The sequence below is a fragment of the Papaver somniferum genome, chromosome 7 (assembly GCF_003573695.1).
Source record: "Papaver somniferum cultivar HN1 chromosome 7, ASM357369v1, whole genome shotgun sequence".
Taxonomy (NCBI): Eukaryota; Viridiplantae; Streptophyta; class Magnoliopsida; order Ranunculales; family Papaveraceae; genus Papaver; species Papaver somniferum.
In genome coordinates, this window is record NC_039364.1 from 177,725,085 (window position 1) to 177,733,151 (window position 8,067).

Sequence of the window (8,067 nt, forward strand, 5' to 3'; positions counted from 1 at the left end):
GGATTTCGAAAAAAATTTAGCACGCACATCATCATCCTGAATTTTGCAGCAAAAGATCATTAAATCTCTCTAAGTATTTATAGAGAGATTCTCCTTGTTGTTGCACAAAATTGTTCAATTTTTGACGAATTGCAGAAGTCGTATGCCTAGAGAAAAATTTGTTCAAAAACAGTTTTTCATATCTTCCGAAGACCTAATTGACGAAGGAGACAACACATCTAACCATGATTTTGCCTTATCCTTTAATGAGAAAGGAAACAACCTAAGTTTAAGGTATTCATCAGTCAAGTTTTTAATTTTAACCATACCGCACAACTCCTCAAAGTCTCTAATATGGATTTTCATTTTCCTTACCATAAAATTTAGAAGATCCTTGGATGGTGTTGGTTCTAATCTCATAGGTTGTTGTGGTAGCAGGCAAAACAATGCAAGAAGGTTGAGAGACTCTAGTTGGATACATATAGTCTCTTAAACTCTTAATTGGAAGGATTTCACCCTCATCATCGGTTCCAGACATGAACAACGGGTTAACTCTAACAAGACGAGGAAAATGATTTCTATCCAAACCGACCGGAAAATCTTGCACACACTAAACACAAGCAAAAAGTTGATTCGTACTTACCTTGCAAAACCTTTGCAAGTAAATCAAGCACTTCTCTCTTTTCTCTCGTTACCAATTCCTACGCCGCAATCCAAACTAACTTTTTTTTTTGGTAAGTCCAAAATGTATTAATGAATAACATGAGTTACAACGAAGGTCATAAGAAAAGAGGTAGAGCACCCCAAAAACTTATAACCTAATCAAAGCGAAAATAAGATACATATGGTAATTCAATAGACAAGATGAAATCAGGCATATTATCATAACTAAGACCTTCCCCTTCTTCCAACGAGCAACCTCTTTTGGCCATGCAATCTGCCGCAAAATTAGCTTCCCTATAGGTATGAACAAAGCGAATAGTGTTATATCTTGCCTTCACTGCCACCCATCTTGGTCTAAAAAACCAAGGAACTGCATTAGCATCACCCGAAAAGACCAAAACAACACTCATTGAGTGTGTTCTATTACAAATATTACCAACTCTAAACTTAACAGCCCATTCAAGACCAACAATCACACAAAATAATTCAGCCAAGTAGTTTGTTTGCACACCAAAACCCACACTCATAGCACCAACCACATTCGCATTTGCATCCCGAACAACCACGCCAGCACCTGCCCTTCCAGGATTGCCCCGAGACGCTCCGTCACAACATAACATCAGTTCATTGTCTTGTGGAGGCTCCCAAAAGTACTCTTTAGGAACAGCTTGTTTAATCTGTCTGTGACGAACTCTAAAAAATGAAAGAACCCGAATATCCTCTTGAGAGTTATACATACAGACCTTGAGACGAATAGAATAGTCATGAATCTGATTAAAAATTTCTTTTGGAAGAATAACCAACTGACTTTTGATTACCATAGACAAACCCATTACGGGTCATCCACAACTCCGATCTGATGACTAAATTGGCAAGCAGCCATAACCTTGACCATCCTACTCCTACCTTTGGAATCTTTGCAAGAAGTTGTGAAATTCTGATGCGGAAGAATACCAAAGACGTCTGAAATCCAGTCCCAAGCTTTCTCCGCAAAGGTACAAGACCACAAAATATGATCTAGCGACTCCTCTTGACAATTACACAAGCAACACTTGTTAACAACACGATGTTTAAATCTACTTCTTACCTTGTATAATGTTGCGCACGCACCCCTCAGAATTTTCCAGTTTCTGGCCGCAAGTGATGGTTGCACCGAAGGCCTCCACAAAAGGCTTGTACCCTCTAAAGCCTGATGTCTTGTACGAACCAAATCTTTGGCCGAGCGAACTGAGAAAACCCCTTTATAATCTGGCCTCCACACCCTGTAATCAGCACCCCCCATTGTAATTGGAAGATTTTCCAAATCCACTCCATCTATTAGCATGTTCAAGCACACGTCTTCAGTGAACACCCACGACCCATCATGAATACATTCGCTTACCATAATGTTACGCTGCAGATTGACATGCCCAATGGAATCAGCAATACAAGTTTCTCCACACCAAGTATCAAAATACAAGGAAGTATTTCTGCCATCTCCAATCAACATCCTAGAGTTGGACTGAACATCATTATACACCCATTTAAAACCGGGACGAATGGAGGATTTTATATAACCCACCAGCTGACCGTTTCTGCCAAAGAATTTTGCACGCGAATAACGCGCCCTCGCCTTTTTTGGAATTACAAATATTCCAACAAAGTTTCATAAGCATGGCTTTATTCATAACCCTCATTCGAGTTATTCCCAGGCCACCTTCATTATAAGGAGCACAAATCTTATCATAAGCAACCACAAAAGATCTACTTACTTGAGAATCACCCGACCACAAGAAATTGCGAATAGCAGCCTCACATTGCTGAATGAACTTCCTAGGCCATTTATAAACAGCCATATTATGTATAGAATAGCTTGCAATCACCGACTTAACCAGCACCACCCTATCTTGAAAATAAAGCATTCTCCCCTTCCAACATGCTAATTGTTCTTTAATCTTCTCAACCACATTACTAATATGGTGGTACTTAACAGCACCCGGCATAATCTTCACCTCCAAATACCTATCTGGAAAAGTAACAATATTCATTCCTAAAAATTCAGCAATGTTAGATCTCCTCCGCAAAGATCTTCCACCATAATAAATCTTGCTTTTTTCACGACTCACAGTTTGGCCTGAAGCTCGCTGGTAAGTACCAAGCAGCGCAACCAAGTTCCTCAAGATTTTCATGTTACCCTTGCAAAAAATCATGATATCATCCGCAAAAAATAAATAGCTGGAGAAATACCTTTTCTAGTAACCATAGTAGACATACTTCCTTCACAAAATAATTTCGTAATATTTCTACTTAAGACATCTTCAATCAACACAAAAATCAACGGAGAAAGCGGATCACCCTGCCTCAGACCACTATCTGTACTGAAAAAACCTTCCGGGCAACTATTAACAAGGACAAAAATTCTAGCTGACCTTAAAATCTGCAAAATCCAATCACACCAAGCATCCGAAAACCGTATTCTTTAAAAACAGCCAAGATAAAAGACCAACTAACCGTGTCAAAAGCTTGAGTAATATCAATTTTCAACCCCATATTACCCTCCTTACGTTTAATATGAAGTTGATTCACCATTTCTGAAGCTAAACTTATGTTCTCATGGATATTTCTACCCTTCATAAAAGCCACTTGCTCCTCCGAAACCAAGTTACCCAGGACACTCCCCAAACGAGTAGTTCTTGAGCGTATTTGCACCTCTTTCCTTTGGCAGCAACAAAAGCAAGCTATAATTAACACCATGCAGAATAAATTTGTTGGTCCAACAAAATAAAATGGACTTTACCAAGTCTTCACTAATGATTTCCCAGCAATGCCTATAGAAAAAACCAGCAAAACCATCCGGACCTGGAGCACTATCCGCTCCCAAGTCAAAAACGGCCTCATGAATCTCCTCCACAGAAGGCAACCGATCCATAAAATTACTCTCCTCAACAGAAATACGGTCATGTTCAATATCAAAAAGAGAATTCTCCAAAACTGAATCATCCCCATTAAACTTTGCTTGATAATAATTAACAACCATGTCACAAATTTGATCACAATCAGTAATCGTAATACCCGTATCATTAACCATCTCCGAAATAGTATTAGAACTCCTTCTCATACGAATGCTATTATGGAATAAGTTGGTATTACTAGCCCCCTCCATCAACCATTTATTCCTAGATTTTTGCTTCAACATTGTCACCAACTGCATACGAATATCATTCACCTCAACTTGCGTATCCTTCATATGATTTTTTTTTCTCTCTCTTGGCTCTGAGGCGATTTTTCCTTAGGGTTTAGGGTTTACAAACTTTTCAAAAATTTCTGGCGCTCAATACTATAATCATCCTTGGTGATTACGATGGGAGAAAAATCTGTGGGTGATTCTAATCAACCAAAGTTCACGTTTGCTGAATTGGTGATGGGAAAACATAACAAAAAACAAGTTTGAACGGCCGTTGATATAAGCTCTTTACCAAGCCCTACTACCAGAGATGGAAAACCGGCAATTGTTATTCCTCAGGATTATGATGAAGAAGTCTGTCAAATATGGAGATTTAGCCTTATTGGAAGATTAGATCTCAAAGGTGTGAAGCTCATTGATGTCAAAAAAAAACTGGAACAACAATGGGGTTTGGGAGATGCTAGAGTTCAGTTTATCCCTATGAACCGTGGTTTCTTCATTATAAAACTGTTAACTCAAGAAGATAAAGACAAAGTTTTCAAGGATGGTAACAAAGAACCATGGATTGTTAATGATCAGCCTCTTCGTTTGATTGAATGGTATCCAGGGTTTGACGCAGACAAGTAATGTACTTCTCATTCAACGATTTGGGTGAAGTTTCCTAGCCTGCCTGTGGAGATGTGGGTAGAAAAGACTCTTTTAGCTTTAGGGAAATCTCTTGGAACACCCATTGTGGTAGATAAGAGAACCCTAAATCATGAATATGGTCATTATGCATCTGTTTTGATTGATATAGATTTTGCTAAACATGTTACTGATTCAGTTTATGTTGAAGTTGATGGACGTCACTTTCTGCAACCTATTGAAATTCTAAAACAACCTAAGTTTTGCTCCAAGTGTAAGATTGTTGGGCACTTAGATAAAGAATGTAGGAAGAAGCATGCAGTTAATGCATTACATGCAGCTCATGCACGTACAGACGTTCGAAAAAATGCTGGTATCTCATCACAGCAGCTGGTTGGTATTTCTTCTCTACAGTTAGATAGAACTTTAGAGTTGGGAAGTTCTTCAGCAAACCAAGCAACACAGCAGAATGAATCGCATCAGGCTCAGCAACCTCAAACTCTTGTTATTCATCAAGGGGAGAATAATGATACATGGCAGACTATAAGTCATAAGAAGAATGGTAAGAAAAATAAGAAAGTAGCTACAGATACTCGTGTGCAGGTTGATGTGGTGAGGATTGGAACTGCTGATTATGAACAACAGCTTCAGGAAGAGCTGATCAGGTCCGAAGCTGCAATGCGCACTGCTTCAGCTATGGTGGAGAAGGCTGTTGCTGCGCATTCAGTTTTAGTTAGTAGGGCAAAGTCGTTGAGTACTGTTGCCTTAAATACTAAGCCTGGTGGGAATGTTGAGTTGGCTAGAACTAGACTTCCTAATCCGGGTAGGATTCCTGTTTCGGAAGCTATTTATACTCCTGTTTGTGAAGCTGTGGAGGAGAGTTCTGAATACGTCTCTTCATATAGGTTTAATATCTTGGATAATACTCTTGTGGGGGAAACGGCAAGTGTACATGAGCTTGGGCATATTGATGAAGTTGCACGTAAGGCTAAGCATCAACAGTTTTTGGCTTTTCAGGCTAGACTAGACACTTTGAGGGATGTAGAAGCTTTAACCGACTTGGATGAGGAATCAGAGCTAAGAGTTCGAGCAAGAAAAGTTTCTTCTCCAAGATTAAAATCCTCCTCAAATACTTCTGAAGTACAGCTAAGCAATAATCAAAACCCTATTGTTTAAATGCGGGTGTTGTTTTGGAATATCAATGGAGTTGCACGTGATGTAGCTCAAGATAAACTAAAGGAGTTTATTAGAGAGTTTAAACCAGATATTTTTGGTATTGCTAAACCAAAAGTTCCCTGTTCTGCTGGGTTCAGATATGGTTTGCTAAGAGAAGGTTATTCTTCTCATGTTATTAATAATGCTTCTTCTTCTAGTATTGCTAATTTTTGGGTTTGTTATTCAAATACTCTAAATCTTTCAATTGTTAATGTCAGTAAGCAGGCAATAACAGTTGAGGTGGATGGTGTACATGTTTCTTTTTTCCATGCTAGTTATATTCAGGTTACTAGGAGGAGTCTTTGGCAGCAACTTGTTAGTTCTGGTGATGGTATTCCTTGGTTAGTCATTGGGGATTTTAACTGTATTCTTCGTTTGGATGAGAAGAAGGGTGGTCTTGAACCTAGAACCTCAGCTATTAATGAGTTTTCAGATTGGTTGGATGACAACAATCTCTTTGAAGCTGATGCTTTGGGAAGTAAGTTCACTTGGACGAATAGACAATCAGGTATGACTAGAATTGTTAGTAAACTTGATCATGCTATTATTAATGCGTCTTGGCTTGAAAAATTTGAGAATTGGCGGTGTAAAGCTCTTCCTAGGGAAGTTTCTGACCATTTCTACTCTTTTGGGTTTTCCTTTTGCTGTTCTAAGACCCAAAAGAGCTCCTTTTCGAGTTCAAAAGATGTGGTTCTTACATTCTGATTTCCTTCGTATGGTTAGAGATAGTTGGATATGCCTATTTCTGGGTCTTTTGATTTTATTTTCACTCAAAAATTAAAGAGACTAAAAGGAATTATCAAGGAATGGAATCTTCGTGTTTTTGGTAATGTGCATTCTAGGTTAAAGCAGGATCAGTTGAGGTTTGAGGCAGCTGCTCTTCTTTCTGATGAAACCCGGATGACATTACTAAGCTAAATATTATGAAGGATGCTATGGCTAAACTTAATGATACTCGTGCTCAGTTGAATACTATGCTTAAGCAGAAATCTAGAAATAAGTGGCTTGTGGAGGGTTCAAGTAACACTAATTTCTTTCATAATAGCATTAGAATTCGTAGAAGTTCTAACACTATCTCTGAACTTGTTGACAGTGCAGGCAATACTATTTCTGATTATGAGCTGCTTAGAAATCATGTTGTGCACTATTATGAGGACAAGTTTAATGGGCCGGAGTTGGAGATTGATCCTATTTTATTTGACTATGTCATATTAGCATCTCGGAGGAGGAAAGTTTAGCCATGGACAGAATTCCATCTTCTGAGGAGATTAAACAAGCAGTTTTTGATCTAGGGGCAGACAGTGCTCCAGGGCCGGATGGGTTTTCTGGATGTTTCTATAGACACTGCTGGGATATTATTCAAGATGACTTATTAAGAGCCGTTATTTATTGCTGGAATTCTGGTCATATCCCAAATGGGGTAAATTCTAGTCTAATTGTTTTGATTCCCAAGGTAAGAGGTGCTAATTCTCTTCGTAATTTTCGTCCTATTGGTCTCAGTAATTTTTTCTTCAAAATCTTTACTAAGATCTTAGCTACTAGACTGGGGAGCGTTTTAGATAAACTTGTTTCTGAAGAACAGGTGGCTTTCATGAAAGGGCGTAACATCCATGAAAACATTAGTCTTGCTTCTGAATTGATTAATGACTTCATATCAATCGTAAGGATGGTAATTTGGGCCTTAAGCTTGATATTCACAAGCTTTTGACACGGTCAGTTGGTCTTTTGTCTTGGAGGTTTTTCGTAGGTATGGTTTCTCGGAGCATTGGTGCACTTGGATTTCTCATATCTTCAATTCTGCTAGAATCTCTATTCTCTTGAATGGCAGTCCGGAGGGTTTTTTCAAGATAAATAGAGGTTTACGTCAGGGAGATCCTCTTTCTCCCTTGATCTTTGTTTTGATGGAGATGTCCTTAGCAGAAATATCACAAAGCTTTTTGCAGAGAAGAGATGTCTTACATGGTAACTAGAGGTGGTATTTCTCCTACTCATCTCTTTTTTGCTGATGATATTATGATTTTCTGTAAAGGAAATTTGCGGAGCATTAATAATCTGGTGGATCTGTTGGGTAAGTATCAGTGCTTCGGGTCAATCTGTTTGTCGCCAAAAGAGTAAAATTTATTATGGTGGTGGTTCGTTGAGTAGACGTAATTATCTTGTTGATTATTTGGGTATGAGTGTGCTCTTTCCCTGATCGTTATTTGGGTGTTCAAATAATGCCTGGTGCTGTAGGTATCATCATATTGCAATGTGGTTGAGAAGATTAAAACCCATCTTGCTGGTTGGAAGGGTTTTCTTTTATCTTTTCATGACCGCATTGTGCTTGTTAAATCTGTTATTTCGAGTTATTCCATCATAATATGGCTATTTATAAGTGGCCTAGCAAGTTCATTGTGCAATGTGAGCGTGCAATTAGGAATTTT